The 20,713-nt window shown below is 40.4% G+C and overlaps 2 long non-coding RNA genes across 3 annotated transcripts in view; one reads left to right on the top strand and one right to left on the bottom strand.

The window, feature by feature from the left end:
* Positions 1-20,713, bottom strand: part of LOC138183818 (uncharacterized) — a 411,340-nt gene that overhangs the window by 231,371 nt on the left and 159,256 nt on the right. The window lies entirely within an intron of this gene.
* LOC138183880 (uncharacterized) lies at positions 7,539-9,779 on the top strand. Its single transcript, XR_011174195.1, has 3 exons — positions 7,539-7,738; positions 7,909-7,951; positions 9,228-9,779. It is a non-coding gene; the product is annotated as an uncharacterized LOC138183880 (long non-coding RNA).

Raw genomic sequence — 20,713 nt, 5'->3', positions numbered from 1 at the left:
TCTTGATTCTTGCGAGTTAATTTTCCGACGATTCTTCTCTTCTCTTTGTTCAAGTATTCGAGTCGTAATAATTCAATTATTTTATCAACTCTACTTTCTTTTGATTTTGAAATCGCATTGCACATCATGCTAGGGAGCGAGGTAAGATTTTCAAATTCTCTAACTACCATTGTAAATGGAGATATCCATTTATTTTCCTAAAAATAAAAGAAAAGATAACAAATTAATAAACGCAATGGTCAGATGTAGAAGGAGGTAGATATAGGTTAATAGATAGAAATAGACCGTACACCAAATATTAACTATTGGAAAAAAATTGTAAATAATAGATTGGTTGACTGCACACTGGATAGGTATTTTATTGGTGAATGAGCACGCAGGAAGCGTAGGCCATAAAGTGAAAACAATAAATTTTGGTCCATATAGTGGGTTGATGGAGTGTTTGATTTTTGTCCGAGGTAGACGATGGAGATATCGCTATCTAACCTCCTAGAGTAAAAGAAAGAAAAGGATGTATTAGTAGTAATAGGTAGTTGTAGTAGGAGGTGGTTGCCGAATTAAACGTAATGGATATAAATAGATTATACATTTAATAGTATACCATTAATAATTTTTAAATACTTAGGTGAATGAAGCGTAGGAGACATAATTAATGGATGTTTGTGTTTATCTGAGGCGGGCGATGGAGATATCGCTATCTGTCTCTCTAAAATGAAATAAAAGATAGATGAGAATTAATAAATGTGATGGTCAGCAGCAGAAGGAGGTAGTTAGTTATAAATTAAATAAGTTAAATTGGAAAAAGTTAAGTTATTATGGAAAAGTCAAATAAGGGTATAAAAGTTACGGCGCAGGGGGTTTCGGAGCTCCCTAGCCCCGTCGGGGAATCGAGTGGCTTTCCGGGCTCGACCCGACGGTTATATAGCTACTGGAAGAACGGCGGAGGGACGTGGATCTCGAGGCACCCTCTCGTACGGGAAAAGCGACTGGGGAAAATAATTTGAATCTGAAGAAATTGTGAAGCTGCTCTGGAGAAGAAGGCGGCGCGGCTGGAGTAATAAAGGACGGGAGGAGGGAGAAACCTAGGGATACTTTGTATGTTAAGCTGAGGGATGTCACGATCACGGTAATTCCTAAAATGAAAAGAGGATAGGAGGGAGAAGTGTTGAGCCCTATTAAGTCGAGTAGGAGGCTGCAGAGAAGCCCGATAGCAGGGGAGAAAAGGGAGGCGGAGGTTGGTGAAGAATCCGAAGGGAGTGAAATATCCTTTGGGGTTAGCGACCAAAGTACGCCAATAGAAAAGAGTGGAAAAGGAGGGAGACAGCTTGCTAGGAGAGCGATGGAAAGGAATACCCTAGCTAGATATGGAAGGATGTTACCGGTGGGCAGTGAAGCAGAGGAGAGTACTAAGGAGGAGACCGACGATCCCATCAGCGAGGCTGGGGGAGATGAAGATGTCAGGATGACGGTCGGCGAGATGAGAGGTCTAACTCAAGCCTTGGTGGGGGCTGCCCAGATGCTGAGAGCACTGGTGAGGAGATTCAATCTGGACAGGGAGAAAAATCGAGGCATAAAAGGGGTAGGCAGAGTGATTGAGGCTATTGCGTCGTCTTTGGATCAATGCGTTGGTCAGCCGGAGAGAAGGAGGAGGACAAAGTCTGGCCAGGTAAAAGTGGAAGAAGCCGGGCGAGAAATAGAGAAGACGAGCGTGTCTTGTAATGAGAGAAGAGATGCGGTAGGCCAGGGGCTGGTATCCGAATATCCCAAGAGGAAATGGGTGTCCCCTGGTGAAGGAAAAAAGGCAGTCGCGGTAGTAAAGAGACCGAGGAAAGGGGAGCCGACTTGTGCGGAGAGGAGTGAAGACTCGGACGGCTGGCAGGCAGTAGTGAGAAGAAAGAGGGAGAGGAGAAGACCTCAGGAGCCGCTTTCCACGGGTGTGTGTGGTAACGAACAGGGGGTGAGAGGTGACAGTAGAGGTGCAGCTACTGGCAGGATGAGAAAGGAGGCAATCCTGATTAAAGTGGAGGAAGGTCGGGATTGGATGGAGATATATAGGAAAATAGTGACGGTCAGGGAAACGATCATACGGCCGATCGGGAGGTGGAAGACCAGGGCTGGTCACATCCTCATTGAATTTGACAGGAAGGTGGCTGTGAGCGAAGTGGCGGTAAAGCTCAGGGCCGCCCTGAGCGATAATATGGAAGTATCTGCATTGGTGAGCAGAACAACGATGCAGATAAAAAATATCGACCCCCTCACCACCAAGGAGGAACTGGTGGAGGACCTGAAAAGGGAGTGGGGGATGTCGGTGGGCGATAGCATCGGGGTTAAGTCAATGAGGATAGCGCCCTGGAGAACGCAAGTGGCGGTGTAGGTGCTACCAACGACTGCGATTCCCAGAGAGGAGGGAATGAGGAGATTTAGGACAGGCCTGACTATAGCATCGGCCAGGATCTTGCCGGATATGCAGAGATGCAGTAGGTGCTATATTCGACGAAGAACGTGGACGCGGGAAAATTCCTGAGGAGGTTCTATGAGAATCTCAATTTTATGACGAACGACGACGCGACACACGGCGACCAATTTCAGGAACGGTTGGAACGAACGTGTACCGATGAACTGAAGAAGATTTCTCTTTCGCGCGGCAGGAACAGCTGGAGGAAGATCATAGTCCTCGCATCCTGTGGACGCAAGAAGGAGAGGAGCAAGATTTGCGATTAACGGAAGTGGACCTGCGGACGACTGTTGCGAATTGTGATCCGAGAAAAGCTGCGGGCGTGGAAGGGGTTCCTGGGGAAATAGTCAAGATCATAGCGGAACAACGGCCTAGACGGCTCCTGGACTTGTTCAATAGTATAAATAGATCTGGACGGATTCTGCCGGCGTGGAAGATGGCAAGGGTGATTCTGTTGCCAAAACCTGCAAGGGACCCGCTGTTGTCGTCTTCGTGCAGGCCGGTAAGCATCCTGCCGGCCATGAGCAAGGTCTGGGAGCATACGTGTAAGATTCTCATAGAAAGGTGCCTAGGGAGGGACCCCTTTTATAGGCAGCAATATGGATTCAGGAGGCGCAGGAGCAAGTTAGACGCGCTGGGCAGAGTGTGCGGGAGTATGTAGGGAGAGAGAATTAGTATACGTTCTGGTCGCCCCGGATGTAAAAAATGCTTTTAACACGCTTAGCTGGAGGAGGATAATCGCAGAGGTTGAAGAGAGACGTTTACCGGGCCAGCTGCTACGGTTATTTCACAACTATCTTTCGGATAGGAGAATTGTTGTGCGCTGCCGGGATGGCGAGGTGAGGAGAAACGTGTGCCTCAGGAGTCGGTAATAGGTTCATTGTTGTGGAACCTGGTTTACGACTGACTCCTAAAGGTACTGGACCTGGATAAGGGCGTGGACGCGATCGCGTTTGCGGATGACTTGGCCCTGGTGATCACGATGTGGAAGTCGCAGGACATCGGGGATAGAGTCCGAGAAATGGTGAAGCTGGTTACGGACTGGTGCAAGGACACGGGAAGCGCATTCCGAAGATTTTTAAGTTGGACGTGGGTAGTGACGATATCACCATCAGAAACTCAGTAAAGTATTTAGGAATGCAATTGGACAACGCCAGGAGGTATTCCTTACATTTGGAACAAGCGTGCGACAGGGCGGAGAGGTTTCTAGGAGTCATTAGGAGACTGCTGCCTCCTAATGGCTTTCTTTCTTCACCTTTTCTTCTCCTTTCCCTTTTTCCTTGGCTCGACCACCTTCCACTCTCCACCCTGCTGCTCCCTCGGGAGCGATGGTAATTGGGTGGCGCTGGTGGTGCGAGCCAAGGCCACCAAATCCTGTCTAGCTCGCGCCACACGTCTGTATCACATATCTCTGAGGCGAACTTCAATGGGCCTTATGATCGAGGGTCCGAGCTCCTCGACCTTCTTCTCACGCCCCGACTCGGAAGCCGAGACACGGCACCGAGAACACTCCTGGGGCGCGCTTACCGCCATTCTCTCAAGCTCTTTCCGCAGGGCCTCGTATTCCTCCTTACATGAAATATAACTGGATGGCCCGCAACCTGTATTACTGTCTACCCTAGGGTGACTAGACTCGTAGCCGTAATTCCACGAACTTCGATTGATTCTTGCTAGTTGATGATCGCTGAATCGGTTAAGGCTGGTTCTTTAATGATATTTATTTCTGATCCGGAATTTAATAGCAGATTAGTTTTAGTTTTCAAGTCTGGGGAGACTATTCTTGCGATTGGAATACTCGGGGTTTCGTTTATCTTTATCGCAACAACTCGGGAAGGTCTCCTTTCGAAACTGAATCCGATTTTTGCGCATTCTTGGTTGTACTTCCTTCCTTCACTTCCTTCTCTTCTAATTGTCGATTCTCCAGTTATTCCTGTTAGGTAGATGATACATTTACACTGTACATGTAAATGTGTGTGTAGGCGTTAGAGGGGAAGCGTAAGCGTCTCAGTTGAGACAAAGGACTTCTGGTAGCTGTTAGAAGGATCTAGATGAGTCGGTTGACAACAAGCGTGCGTGCAAGAAGGTTATCGAGGTCTTCAGAGTGTAATATATGTCGGAGATGAAAGGACATCGGAGCCTTCCCTTTGGAACTTCGGGAAAATCCCTTAACACCGTAATATAGATTCTATTATAGGCGTAATTAAACAATTGTCGTCATTCGATCCGATTGTATTTGTTCGAGATTTGTGATAATGAGCTTGGGCTCGAGGCGACAATCAGTCGCCGAACGTAGCCGCGGTCACGGGATGAACGCTTTGTCTAACAAAGGTATGGAGTAATTCTAGAGCTCTCCTTAAAAGAAATATTTGTTGCGGCACGCGACAGTAAACATTCCAACGGTTTCTGTCCCGTGGCTCGCTACACGCAGATCCTATTCTTCGGGTATGATGGTTACCAGGTGCCGACGCGTCTCCACACTACGTGATCAGCTAGTCCGTGGGCCGTTATAAACACTAAGATCTAGTCACCTAAAGTGCTTCAAACAGACAAACAATCTTTGTCCCAACTACGGGAAGATAGGGGAGATCTATTTTTTTCAACGAACGACGTCTCCCGCTAACAACTTCCCCTCGAGGGCGGCTAACATCTTTTTCTAACTGTTGAGATATGTATAATTTTCTGTGCTGGACTGGGTTAAATACTTGTATGTGAGTGTCGGTGTGTGGAAGTATGTGTGTGTGCGGCGTCCCGAAAAACAGATGACTGTAAACTAGTCAGTCGGTTAATAGTCGGTTTAAGAGTCGGGTATGGAAGAAAGTGCTGAGACGCGTGGAAGTATGTATCGAGGAATATATAAGGTATCGTCCATGAAATAAATATATTACTATTCTAATAAGAATCGTTAGTGTAAATTTAGTGTTCCTATAACATTATTTCGGCTCCAAAAATCCACAATTCTCAACACTAACCACCGATATGGATATTGACCAATTAGCAGCTACGTCAATAGCTTACTTCCTGAACGAAGGCTACCCTCGACGAATCCGATGATCTCGTGTCCTTAGACACACCCCATCATAGTTTTCCTCTGCAGCATCATTGCGACGGAAAGTCATTCTCTCTCGCGATATCATCGACTAAAGAGTAACGTCTTTACAATCAGCGATTACTTCACGTTTTGCTAACAAAGAGTCAGACTTAGATTTTGTGAGAACGTTCATCTATCATCCCGTTGACCGCGGATTCGTTATCGAACCTGAGGCCATTGTCACTGGTGTCGCGAGTGCCTAATCGCCGCGATTAATTGTCAAAACTGTAACTACACCTAAACTAAACTAAACTAAACTAAACTATAAACTACACCTGTGTTGTGCCGCATCAATGGCTAATTCCCGTGGAGATTCATTTGATGCCCACAACCTTAATCCCTGTGCTCATCCGACATATAAAAGAAGACTGGGCGAACTTGGTATTTCACAGATCCTTCGAATTATAGCCGCTTGCAGAACAGCGTAATAAAAATTATTATTATTAATGGTATGAGTTAGGTTTAGAATAATCTAAGTCTTTTAAATTACAGTTTATATCGAGCTTTATATTTTATTGTTCTTATTTCAACTTAAATACATTTCAGTCAATATCAAGAATGATTTTTACAGTCTCGAATACGCAGTTGTAAATAATTAAATATTGTTGGATTCGGAAATTAGAGTTCAAAGACGAAAACATCAATGTCTAATGAATGTAAATAAACAAATCGCCAAGCAATACGTCGAACAAAGCAGCGAACGTGTCAGCTGTGTTTGCGACTTTGTTAGAGATATACATGTAGTGTTACCGACAGTTTTTGCGAATATCTCGGAAACTAAGACCGAGCGGCGGTAAAATGCCAAGGAAGAAGTCGTTGAAAATGTTGATTTCTACAGCATATCATGGAAATTCAAGCTGTCGGCAACTTCTTAAATAATTTATTATTTGAAATTTTATTCTCATTCTTATTCATTATTCATTAATTTTTTCTTTAAAAAGAACATTTATTTGTCCGTTTTTTTCTAAATAATTATGTTCGATACATTATAGAGAAAATTTTTATTCGTCTTTATGCAATAAAAAATTCTCACTTATGAATTGATTTCAATATATCACTCTACAACTGGTAAAGACGAATAGTAGCAGAATAAACCATAAATAACTCGAAAATAAGATCACATCACGTATATGTATATTTATATAAGCTTCTTTTCTTGTTTGCTAAATCTGTCCCTGCTATATTCGTTACGTACAACAAAATATCTCATAGAATTCTGGTATTACCTCCTTTATCTGAAGTATTGAGATAAACATAAAAAAATTGCTTTTAAAAAATTGTTGTGGGTATACGTAAAAGTACTCTTCTTGTATATTGTTGACAGTGAGCAAAATATGTATATATACATCGTACATGTATAATACAGCTTTGTATACACTGTTCCCCAGGCTCATTGTTTGGTCATGTGGAGATTAAAGAATAGTTACGTATAGAGTATCTTCTTCGATATAGCTATAAGCATTGTAGCGGTTTATGCTATGTATTATACTTACGTATGTGCGTAGCAGTTACACAATCTTCAGTGGCGATTGCAGATATAGCCTCCATTTATTGCCAAATATCTCTAGCATTACTTACGCTTCACGGGAGAACAATCATTAAATTAACTATTTTCAATAAAATATTGTACAATTATTACATAGTTTGAATATATTTTGCATTTACATATTTTATCCACTTTGATAGATAACATCTATATAAAAATCAGCCGCGTAATAGTGACAATTTTCGAAATGTAAAGTCGTTATTGTATTGTAGTAAAATTGACATATTAGGTGGTCCGAAAAATTTGTTTCGTTTTATAAGGAAATAATGGATGCACAACATCTTTCGTTTTATATTATTTTATCGAATTACGTACGATCCATTTTGTTTTATCACGATAAAAATCACAACGTTTGAGACATTAGGTTTCATGTTTGTATAAAGATGTGTTGTTGTAAAAGACGTGACTGTAAAGGAAAGACACTTCGGACAACCTTACATAATCGGCGCAGAGACATTTGCGCAGCGTACAGGATTCGCTTACAGTCCAGAAGCGTAGACAATGAACAAGCAGTACGAATCTGCCTTTAATAGGGACGGTATTGTTCAACAGTTTTCCATATTCGAAACGCGGGAGTGTGGACGTGCTACGGAATAGTTACCTATTTAAACGTTACAATTTTTGCGTTTAGCAAGTGTTTGTGCAATTGGTAAGAAGTGCTAATTGTTAGATAAAATATATAATCTGGTTATTCGAAAGTTGACTTGCAATTTTCTATAAAAAGGATTTATTCAGGATAAACACTTTATACCTGTAAATTTTATGAATTAAGAACTTTCTGTGGATTATTTTAATCTAATAACCCTGTTCTGTCTCTAGGATGGGTCATACGGCAACCAGATAGACTATTCCACATGTGGAAGTAAGTCGTAGAAACCAATATAGTTTTCTTATTTATTTTTCTTTTTTCTTATTTTTAATATATTTTTCGTCTCTAATGTACTACTTGTATTTATACATTTATATTAACGTAAGAGTGATGATATACATATTTATGTTTTAGTTTTAATTAAACATATTGATTATATTTTCTGTATAAAAGTTAGGTCGTTCTTCCTATTTTATTTTCTTCCGCTAAAAATGTTTTCATCAATGATAATGCTTATTGAGAACCAAGAATAAAATCGGTCATCGATAATGGTTACTGTAATTTCGACCAATCGCGGGGAGACGCAATCGCGAGGAGAGACGTCAACGGGAGTCGTAAATTCCCGTTACGATTATACTAATCGACACCACGAGTTGATCGATCCCCTGATTTCCGTTAGGAGAATAGGGGTGATTAAGTTTATATAACACTGTGATTCACAGAATTATAAAAATATATATTTCCAACACTTAAACTACACTGTTGAGTAGATATAAATCGTCGATAACAACTTGTCGCACGAATATGAGATAGATATGAATAATAGAGCAAGGCTCTTATAGTCGAATGTCGTATGTTAGTAGCACTAGAGGATACTTAATAGACGTGAGATTTAGATTTTAGACTTCGACGTTGTAGTATGTAGAGGAAGTAAGTTGACTTGACCCTCCTGATGTAGCAGGAGAAGTCGTTGACTTGACCCTCCTAGTCTCGTAGGAGAAGTGGTTGACTTGACCCTCTTAGTGTCGTAGGAGAAGTGATGAGTAGGAAGCCTCCTACCAACGTGGTTCGTGAGTGACCTTGTGCATGGGAAAACCCAGCCTGTTCTATTAAATAGCTATTCGGTTATTCATAATGGGTGCGTACCCGCTTTCTCCGTGTTTTTAATTTGCGCCTAATAAACCCAAGGACCTCTGAAAACCTGATGTGCGTCGCAAATATTTTTAGACTTAAGAAATCTTTCAGGACAACGGATTGAATGAAGACACATGTTGACACAATGAAAGAGAAAAGTTACGGTGGGTCCTTAGGTTTATTGAGGGTCGAAATGACGTTACGCAGGCCGTCGGCTGCCCGGTCGCGAGTGCTGCAGCGCCGATGTTTTAGGCGACGTAACAGTTACTAATTACAGAACTTAACGTATAATTGTTTCTATAATTGAATATTATGTTCTTATAAAATAATTATGTTTTTGTTAATATTAATTATTGTTCGAATCCCGTATTGTATTTATCTGATGGATAGTAATTTTTTACGAAATTTGTTTAAGAATCCTTCCCTGATGCACTTCGTGATACACAAAGAAGCTTATTCCAGTAACACAATTCTTCATAAATTCGTTTCCATGCTATTAAGGTAAGTTTTTTCCCTACTTCTTTTTGATTATCTACTATTACTGTATTATTTGCTATAATGTCTGCATTTTAATCGCAAAATGTATTGTTTCATTTAAGAAACGCGATACAGTATATTCATTCGTTATCTTTTCTATTTATTAACCAAAAATTATGAATGAAAAAATACAAATCTTAGTTCTCAGATTCTGTTGCAAGTCATTACAATTAGATATGGACATGATTTAAATAATATACCGAGTCTGATATCTACAAAATCGTCAAAACTTTCTATTTTTCTATGTGTTTTATGTGTAGATATTTTATTACACATAGAAATTTATTATACAAAGAAACCTAATCTCAATGTTTAACCAATGGCGAAACAATAAGCGGTAGAATATCTCACGTAATATTGATGCCATCAAAAATAGTTTTAACAAAAATTGTTTAGTTCGAAAGAAGACATCACATACGGTGCAAATTACTTTTTTTTTACCACATATTTTTTAATACATTCATCGATCTATCTTCGTATTTCTTATGAAAAAATTAAAAGGAACTGTTAGTTCACCAGATATCTTAACTTGAATTCGTCGTATGAAAAACAGGTAAGGATGCGAAACGGTACTCTTGTGTTTACGTTGTCCTTGTCTTTCGTTTGTTTTAGCATAAACACAATACTGCTTATCTTTCATACGAAAAATTAAACTTAAGATATAATCTAAACTAGCAGTTTTTCGACATAAATAGGTTAATACTTTTGTATATGATATGAAACGTTACGATATCGGTTATACCACTGTTGCTTACAAAGCACGGGTTTCGACTGATTGGTAGATAGAAGAAAAGAATAACAACAAGAAAGAACCGATTCGGAAGGACGAGCCTTTCGTTTACCTCCGAATCTCTCGTCAAACAGGTCACGTTGTAGGATATGAGCAAACTTTCCGCGGTGAACGTATGTATATATTGTTTATATATATCGTTTTGATATAGTTATTAACTATGTTTATTGTTACGTATATTTATATTGTAGTGTAAAAATGTAGCTGAAAAATCCGCCTGTTTCAAGCCCCCTTCCTTTAATGTATGTGTTACGACCGTTCGCGGAAAGACGCGGTCACGAGGAAAATGCGTCAGCGAGAGGCGTAAATTCTCGCTACGATTCTGATAATCGACGCCGCGAATTAGTCGTTCCCCTATTTCAGACAACAGAGGTGGTTCAATGAATTTAACACTGTATTAACAGGTTAATATAACTTGTATATTTAACAATAATGAATGTAATAATAAAAACGTCACAAATTATTTAGCGTTGAATACAGTTAATATGTTACAGAAATATATCTTTAAACATAAATAAACTTTAAAATAAACATATGACTTTACGATACCTCTCAATGAGTTCGTTAGACTAAGCGACTTTAATTTTAATCGTCAGACCTCTCGATGTATAACGTTTGACTCTTCAGAAGGGACTAATTGCCCTTCGATCCTTTTCGTTGTCTTCTCTGGGAGACGACCCCCACTACGCTCGGATCACGCCACCGTTCGCGCCTCACGTCTGCCACCTTCTTTATGTGTATGAAATAACGGACCGAAATCGACGTTTCTAGAACTCGCTGCTTGGTGACAACTATGCGCTTGTTACGTAAAGTTGATACTTGGATTGTAGTAAGAAGGCTGAGTCGTAACCCAACTACTAATTTTCCTTTATAAAACTTTATTATAAATTTTAACACTTACAAGAATAACACTGAACCGGAGAAAAGGGGTTGTATGAGAACAGCAACTAGAACAAGAGCTGAAGCCTCGGTTTATATACGTTTTTGGTTTGAGGATGTTGAGGGGGCTCGATGTAGGTTATGATGTGGAAAAGTATCCAAAGGTCGGGAGTCGATGTCTTATCTATGATGTGGACTAAGGTGTGTCATAGTTTCTGTGTAGCCGGTGATGCGTCGAAGGTCAGGGGTGGAAGCCTTTATCTATGATATGGACTAAGGTACGTCACAGCCTTGGTGTAGGCTATGATGATAAGGTGGTGATGTGTCCAAAGGAGTCCGAAACTCGGGGTCGATATCTTATGGTTGAGATGAGATTGATGTCACACGCTCGTCGATACATTGTATATTTTCCGTAGGGCAGATAAGACGATCTGTCTGCGACACTGTGGGACTGCGAGCGACGGTTAAAAATACAGCCTGTGGTAAGCCTCGTGGCGTAACACGTGAGAACATTACGATCTGTGCTATTTTCCATAGTGCAGGAAAGTACTGTATTCTTAGAATTGCGTTGAATATTTTCGTTGTTAGTCTTATTGCCTTTGGGGGAAGGTTTTTTAAGATTTTTCCATTGATCAAGTCAAATCCTGGTGTTTTACTTGTCTTTGTTGCCTTAATTAAGTTTGTCACTTCTTGCGCTGTTGTGCTGAGTATGGTGCAGCGTTTATCAGTTGTGTTGCTGAAATTTTCCACTTCTTCATTTGTTTGTTTTCTGGGGATGCTGTTATTAATTTCGCACGGTGAAAATATATTTTGTAGGTGCTTCGAAAATTCTTCTGCCTGCTCTTCGTTGCTTCTGTCCCATGTGTTGTCCATTTTTCTGATTGCTGGGATTGATTTTATTGTTTTCTTAACTTTGTTAGTGACTTTCCACAGGGAGTAGTTGGTATTCTCATGCGCGGATGGTGATTCGATGAATTTTGAGAATTTGTTATTACGATGTTCCCTTATTTTATTCTTTAATTCCTTTGTAAGTTTATTTAAGTTTTTCTTGTTTTCTCGTGTTCTCTGTTTTTGCCATTTTGCTTTCGCTTTTCTTTTTTCCCCGATTTTATCTAGGATGTCCTGTGGAATAATTTTTGATTGCCTGCTATTTGATTCATGGGTGGTGGTTGCCCACGCTGCTTCCTGTATTATTTCTGTCATAGTTGCTGCCTGCTCAATTTGTTCAGGTGTTTTCAATGGGATATTGCAGTTGATTTTGTTTTCGATTAGCTCTTTAAAAATTTGCCAATTGGTGGTTTTATTGCAATGCGACTCTGACTTGTTATAAAGTAGTGGTTTACTTGTATATTCTAATATAATTGGTGTATGGTCGGAGTTAAGCTCAAGGCTGGTTGTTATTTTTAATTTGCTTATGTTTAGTTCTTTTGTTACTGCAAAATCCAACAGGTCAGGTGTTTTATTGAGGTCTGTCGGCCAGTACGTTGGTTTTCCTGTAGATAGTACGTTGAGGTTGCTGCTTCTAATGTATTTTTCTAATGTTCTACCTCTCGGCGTGTTAATTCTCGAACCTCATAATGTGTACTTTGCATTAAAGTCTCCTGCTGCTTTATATTTGTCGCCCAAGGATTGGAAGTACTCTTTCCATTTTTTAAGTGTCATTTTGTGTCTCGGAGGTACATATACTGCTGATATCCGGAAGTAATGTCATTGGTTCGTATTGTGGCAGTGATTGCTCGTAAGTGTTCTTGATTTGCTTGACTATGTAGGTAATGCTTGGTGTCATTTTTTATTATTACTGCAGTTCCTCCATGTGCTTTACCTGAGGGGTGTTTGATGTCGTAGATGGTGTAGTACGGTATTTTCATGTAACTTTTTAGAGTGAAATATGTTTGTGAGACAAGTAGTATATCAATATTATTTTTATACAAAAATGTTTTAGTTTCGTGGGCTCGCTGTTGCAAGCCATTGGAGTTCCAGGCTGCTATTTTTCAACATGTCCATCTCTATTTTTTACTTAGCAAGTTTGTGAGTAGTTGTATCATGACTGTTGTTTGATGTACTTGTTGCCTTAATATTGTGTTTAGCTCACTTACCATTTTTCTTAATATCTCCGTACCTTTAATGGATTGTTTGAGCATTTCTTTGATTTCTGTATCGTCTTCGGTGTTGTTGCTTTGATCCTGATTGTTTGTGGGCGTTGCTTGTATAATGTTTTGGGTTACTTGTGCGTAGTTTCGGTTTCCTTGGGGATCTGTGTTTCTGTTTGTAGCTTTTGCTTCATTTCGTGCTTTCAATGTTGCTTCATTATCCGTCACATTTTGTTGTGGTTGGTAGTTATCGACTGACCTATTGCGAAGTGGTAGAAACAGTTTACGTTGTAGTTGTTTCCCGATTTCACATCCTTTGTAGCTGGCTGGATGGTTTCCATTACAGTTGTTGTACAGTTGTTTATTTTCCCTATGTAGGGACAGTGTGTCGTTAGATGATTTTTTGCACATTTAACACATGCCGGGCTTTCCTATAATCACTTTCCTATAATTTTCTGGGGTGTTTCTTTGTATTTTTACTTGTTCTAATTTTGTTTGTTTTATTGTGTAGTTTTCCTTCCCAACTATATTGTTTAGTCGATCAATAAGCAGGTCTATTATCTGGGCCTTGACAAATATTGGTGGTGGTTTTGTAGTATGTGTTGATTGTGTTGTGTTTTTGGTTGTTAGGTCGTCGTCTATTTCTTCCGTTAGTGAGCTGAAGGAGTTTCTTAATGGTAATTGTTAAGGTATAATAAATTAATTGCTTTATTTGCACACAACATCGATACATATATATTACACTCTGAAGACCTCGATAACCTTCTTACACGCACGCTTGTTGTCAAACAGACTATTCTAGATGCTTCTAACATCTACCAACAGTCTTTTGTCTCAACTAAGACCTGAACGTCTTCTGACGCTTACACACACATTCACAGGTACAGTGTAAATGTATCATCTACCTAACAGTAATTCTTGCACCCATTGCTGCTTTTCTGTATCTAGATTTCCTGCGGCACTTGTGCCTGGAATTATTTTGCGTTTTTTGCTAGTCTTTGCTAGCTTCCAGTTTTCATGCTGGTAACATCTTTCGTTATCGTCGCTGCCCTCCTCCTGTCTCCACTGCTCTTCCATTTCTTCTGTAGCCATATCGTTTTGATTGTTATTATTTTGCTGCTGTTGCTTTAAGCCTGGAAAATCTACCGACCCGTTTATATAATACTTTTCTCCTTTGGTTGCAATCTTGATTGTTGGTATCTGCTGCTGCATTGTTTGACTTCCTCTCACTATCACTATTCGTAACACTTCTCTGAATCACTTCATTGGAGCGCACGATTGCTTACACACGTCTGTTCACCTCGGTTTGTTCTTAAACGCAAGACGTCGATGAAGCGGGATGGCTTTAGCAAATGGTACTCCCTAAGCCACACGTTGCCCAACTTCTCTTTCGCAAAGTCAGCGACGCCCTGGTCCTCACTTTTCAATTCTGCCCACTCTTTGATGTGTTCACCTTTTAGTCTTCTTTTAGCCTTTTCTACATCCTCCAAGCTGGCTGGCCAATTTATTCTCAGGGAGTTCGCTATCTTCTTTAGTTTTTTCTCTTCCTCGTCTCCAATTAAACTGGCCGCTGCTAGGTCTCGTGAGGTTTCGATTTTTAAAGCGCTCCTAAGGGTGCCGAGTATCACTATGTGTTCAAATCTCGGTAGCCCCAATCCACCACAATTCTTTGGAGCGTAGATGGTAATAGGTGCTGTATAGCTTTTATTTCTTGTCTGACCTCGCTATCCATAAGTTTTAAAACGTCTTCACTCGGGAATTAATTAGCAGATTATATATGTATCGAGGGAATATATATTTTGTTAGCAGTTCTATGCCACAATGGACGCCTTTCCAAGGCCCTACCATAGCGCCCAAATACCTAAGGGCTTGGTCTGGATCTATATCCTTTCGTTATCGACTTTAACTGCCGAGTCTTTGATAAACCAGGTATCCTTCTTGGTTATCACCTGGAATGATTGACTTTTCTGGGCAGAAATATTCATGCCAAGCCTTTTCAGGTATCTGTGTAGCTCGTCCATCTGGCCTTGTGTCTCCCTCTCATCTTCCCCGAGCAAGACGATATCATCTGCGAAGGCCAGTACCGAAACTTTATTTCCTTCATTAATATTGATGCCACCGGTATTTTTCTCGATCGCTCAAGACATAAATTTAAAAGCAGTGGCGACAAAGGACTGCCCTGCTTAACTCCTCTGAGAATTTCTACCTCGAGCCCTATATTATTATGCTTTAATAGTTGTCTTATTTCCATTGTATATTTCACTTATTAATTCTATTATAGGGGTCGGTGCGCCTTTTCTCGCCAGACACGGTCTTATTCCAGCATGAGGTATAGTGTCGAAGGCTTTCGAAATGTCCACTATTGTGAACACTCCCCCTCGATTTCTCTTGCTATAGTTTAGAGCCGCATTAAGTAATTCAATGTTAATCTTACATCCGCTCTCGGATGTAAAGCCTTCCTGCCTCAGGCTCTGGTCTACACCCCGTCTTAGCCGTCCATCGAGGATTGATGAGAAAATTCTACCCAAAATTGGGCCGATCGTAATTGGTCGCCAATTCTCGACCATATTTCCGTCTTTATTGGCTTTGGATATTAAAGTTGTCCTATTTTCCTTCCATGCGGTCGGAAAGTAGGAGCTATACCACAATATATTAAACGACTTAGCCAATATTACAGGCAGGCCGGGCATTAACAAATTTTCTTTCAAACAGTCCATCTGGCACTGCCGCTGTCTTATTTCTCATTCTTTTTACTTTTCCCTCAATGTCTTCGATTGTAACGGGCATAAAATAGCTGTTCAAGGACAGCTCTGAAGCTCCTCTCCAGTTCTGAAGGCAGTTCTAAATTTGTGGGTCCAGTTCTTCCCCACAGAGCTTCATTAAATTGTTCCACATCCACCGCATCTGGTGGCTTTCTGTTTGGTTCCGTATAAGCCAGATCATCATTGATAATGGCATCAGCCAACTTTCTGGGGCACTCATAAAAGATCACCTGGCAACGTGCATAGGAGTACCTTCTTTTTCTATTCCTGTTATTCCTCTTTCCTCCATCCTGTCTTTGGTTCTTTTGTTTTGCTAAGGCTTGTTCTTTCTACTTCTCTTATTTTTAAGAGCTCCATTTAAAATTGTAGAAATATATCAATCGACTTGCTTTATTAATTCTGACTTGTCATTTCTTCCCTTGTCCCAAATCTCTCTCAGTCGAGTGTAAGCATCTCTTAAAACAGGGGGCACCTCGGCTTGTCTTTCGATTTCTTCGACGAGGCATTGCCTCCACTCGTGAACCGTTTCTTCGCTATTAACGCTTCTTTCTTGGCGCGTAGACGTCATGGACGGTTCAACGAGATCGCACCCGCCCTCTGTCGTAGAGGCTTCCTCCTGAAGGTCCCCTTCAACATTAACAATTTTTAATGCTTTCCCTTTGTGTCTAATTTGTTCAGCTGTTTTTGTCGTCACAATTTGCTGATTTCTATGTTGGAGAACTTATAATCTTTGTAAATTAAATTTAACTCCTTCAGGAGGGCAACCTCCTCTACTTTCCAAACTCGACCACTTGCCACATTTGTTGGGGGGTTCGTTCTCCTTCTTTTAATATTCCTAATGGCAGGGTGCGCGTGTCGCTCATGGGTCGAAAGACCTCTTTGGGATCCGAAGCTCCTGGGGCAAGCGTCACACTTGAATTGACGCTCACGATGCTCCATGGGGCCCCGACACTTAGGAATGTGACATTGTGCACTATGGAGCTTAGGGAAGCTTTTGCTACATCTACCGCAGCCCCTTTGAATGGGGGTCTCTACGTGATGTTCATTGAGATGCCTGTCCAGATCTTGCAACGTCATGAAAAGCAGGTGGATTTCCTTCTTTTCGTAAACCGGACAGGCAACTTTATCCCCCATCAATGGAACGAAGATCTTATACCAATTCGTGTCCAGGGACGTTGCTGGTTCGTCATCAATGGTCCCCTCCAAAGCGGATAAATCCGCTAAATCATAGCGCCTCCGGGACCGAGAGACGCTGCGTCCGAGGCATTACTATTATTCGAATCCAATTTGTTTCGCAATATTTGTTTGCTATCATTAAATTTCTCCATCCGTATCCAAATCGTAACCATAACAAGCCTGTCGTCATATGTACGACCCGAGAACGAGTTCCCCTTTTTTAAATAAATTTACATTCAAGATTTATATCCAATTCAAGGTTTAGTCAAGCGTAAATCGGCAAGCCGACATTCAATGGGTTGTGTTCCGCTCCTGCTTTGCCGCACTCCGTTTAGCCATGCCTGCCGCATCCGGGGGACTATTCCCCACGCTGATGCGGTTGGCATGTTACCGGCAGTACCACTGGGAGGTAGGAGTACGACTTGGACAGACAAGACCAATGTCTCGCCTGCCCCCGAGTAACTATGACACTCTTATTACTCACGGCACGCCGTTTGTCGGCGGCATGTCGTGGCATCCATGGCAACACGTGACAAGTTTCTTCATTCCGTCAGCGAAAAATGATGCTGGATGCTGCTAGTAAACTTTTGATTTTTGCGGTTTGACGGGTCTCATACGTCTTGATACGTTCCTGAATTTTTTCCATGAGATTCGGAATCTTATATCGTCTCTTATTCTATCATGTTTTCTGTACTCCCGGATGCCCTATTAAATCGTGGTTCTCTTGCAAAATGTCCTCAATTTGTTCTTCAGTAAATTCCTGAATTGGTTCCCATGCTAGTGTAAATTCTTTATTTTCATCGATGCTGTTGTGGAATAGAATCATTCTTCTCGATTTCTGTGAAGTCGTAATGTCCAAAACCCATCCTGTTATTCTTTTGAAGAATATTCCTTATTTTGTTGAGCCATGACCATGGTTCATACTATCCAAATTGCGTTTTCTTCAATTAGTAGAAGCTTTTGTCGTTAGGACTGATCTTTGAATACTTTGGTTTTTCGCTAGATCCGATCCATAGTCCATATTCAAATAGAATATCATATTCAGAGTCGAGCTGTGTGTCAAGTTATTCGTTCGTAAGTGTAACTGGTTCGTTAGTTGTACAATGTATTCTACTAAGTGCGTCAGCTGCAGTGTTATCATTGCCTTTAGTATATTCTATGCCGTATTGATATTCCTCGAGTTTTAATCTCCATTGTATGAGTCTTGATGAAGGGTCTTCGCAGTTTTGACGCCATTTAAGAGCTTGGTGGTCCACCAAGTAGATATTGTCGGTCCAAGTAGATATTGTCGGTCCAAGTAGATATTGTCGAAGGCGTCTGACTGCCCATACTCTTGCTAATAGTTCTTTCTCGGTGGTAGAATAATTACGTTCGGGTGTATTCAAAGTCCTTGATATATAACTACATGGGTGTCCTGGGATAGAATGGCTCCTATTCCTTCGTTACTAGCGTCAGTGTGAATGGTTTACTATAATCTGGATATTTTAATACGGGAGTCACATAACTTTTGTTTTAGAGTGTTATATGCGTCTTGAGTTTTGTCAGTCCAGTGAAATGGCGTGTCTTTCTTAGTGAGTTCAGTAAGTGGTTTTGCTAGTTTTGAAAAGTTACGAATAAATTTTCTGTAGTAACCTGCTAGCCCCAGGAAAGATTTTACTTCTGTTGGGTTTTTAGGTTGTCTAATATTTTTTACTGCTTGTATCTTCTTCAGATTCGGTTTTACTGCTTCACTTGTTACGATATGTCCGAGGTATTCTAATTCCGGTTTTAAAAATTCGCACTTATCTATAATTTAAATAATTTAAATTATACAGGTACCCGTGATCCCATTTTCACGCGAGTTTGCTCCAACGAAGCAAATAATTTGAAAAAAAAAATTACACGACATGAAATATAGTTTCTTGTTTCACGGGATGATTTAATACTGTAATACTGTAAGTATTAATTAAGTGATCTATAAGTAATTGAACTCAATCGTACACTTCTGTGATTAACCTTGGATGTCAATTGGGAATTCAATCTTAACGCAAAAAATTACAAAGTGTGGTGTGAAATATCGACTGCCTTGCGTGTGCGAATCCAAGAGATATAAGAGTTACCCAAAATTTTATTAGATTATTTTTTTGTTGAAACTTTTCGTTACAAGTAATTATATGATGCGAACAATATATGTTTCTTAACTTTTGTCGCAAAATTTCCCGATTCAGTATTAATCTTACATCAGTCTAACCGAAAAAACGTATATGATTGCGATTTCATATATTCACTGTTATCTTCTTACACTATTTTTAATTTCGTCCAATGTATCCCAGAAAATAAAAAATACACAGTAATCTGCAAGCGATCACAATGTTTCTCAACTTTTGACAATAAGTGTATTTCAAATTTATTTTTATTGCTCAATTCTGGCCCATATATCAGTCTATGAAGAGCTTGAACTATCAAACAGATTTCAGATATGGGAAAAATAATACATTTAAGCTCCCCAGGCACCAAACAAGGGAGATAAAGTTCCAGATTCCGCCGTTGCTATACCGACGAATAAGAGGAATAATGGGAGCGTAGGCCCATTAATTAATTCAAAAGCACGTGCAACACATTCATACCGCAGGAGAACCATATAAATGGGATTGTAAAAAGTATGTGTGAGGACCACTTCCCGCAAACCGTCTTCGAAGAACTAATTCTAACATGATTTAGGTCGAAGTTGTTAAAGTGAACAGATTCGAAACTAACCATCTTCAACAATACAATAAAAAACTCGACACGTTTATCATGAAACTATCGCTTGGAAGTGTGATAATGAGTCTGTTCCAGAGGCACTATATGCTCGGCAAGATAGTGACATGAGATATATACAGGAAATCCTACAACTACTATGCAAGAACTCGAAGAATCGATTACATTGCAGCGAACTGCAACAGTAAAAGAATAGAATACGGTGTGTGAAGTGTGTTGGGCGATCACGCTCCGAACTCATGCCCGATAAACAGATATACAGTTGTGAGCCAGCAAACGAAGAACAGGAAGTCAGGCCCTATACAGAAGATAATCGATTCATTTAGAAATCAAGAAGCGTGCTGAAATGACAGAGAAGCGGAAGAAGTGTAAAATAAAATCCTTCAACAACTTCATAAGCCCGCCAAAGAGCTTTACACATTTTCACCCCTTTACGAACAATACTTCTGATCAAAGTAATCCCTTGTCTCAGTAGAGCGCACGATGAGTATGGACATAATCGTGAACCTGATGGACAGCATAGACCTCTTCAAGGAATTGTTCCATGTTCATTTGACGGAGGTGAACGCATTATCGCTAAGATGGCACGGATAAACGCTGACATATTTACCACAAGTAACTTTGGACGTCGAACAAACTTCGAAATTGCGAAATTCATTACCAATCCGCTTGTTTCTAATAATTATAGGTTACTACTGCTGCAGTTCTGCCCGAGCAGTCGAGCTATACGGTCGTGTGAATCAGTGCTTCCGTAAGTGCGACAAGTGGGAAAACAAAGTGACTCATAATAGAACCAATCGCTAAATGATGGAAAACATGCAAAAAATACCACCAATAAAAATTCTAAATAAAGGCGAAACATATTCTATAAACAGAGCTGCAGATAAAACAAACCCAAATAAACCAACAAGCGAAGTTCAGGATTGCT

Source organism: Bombus flavifrons, chromosome 10, assembly GCF_040668555.2.
Source record: "Bombus flavifrons isolate JBK064 chromosome 10, iyBomFlav1_principal, whole genome shotgun sequence".
NCBI classification, from domain to species: Eukaryota; Metazoa; Arthropoda; class Insecta; order Hymenoptera; family Apidae; genus Bombus; species Bombus flavifrons.
This window is presented reverse-complemented; position numbering and strand designations above follow the sequence as displayed.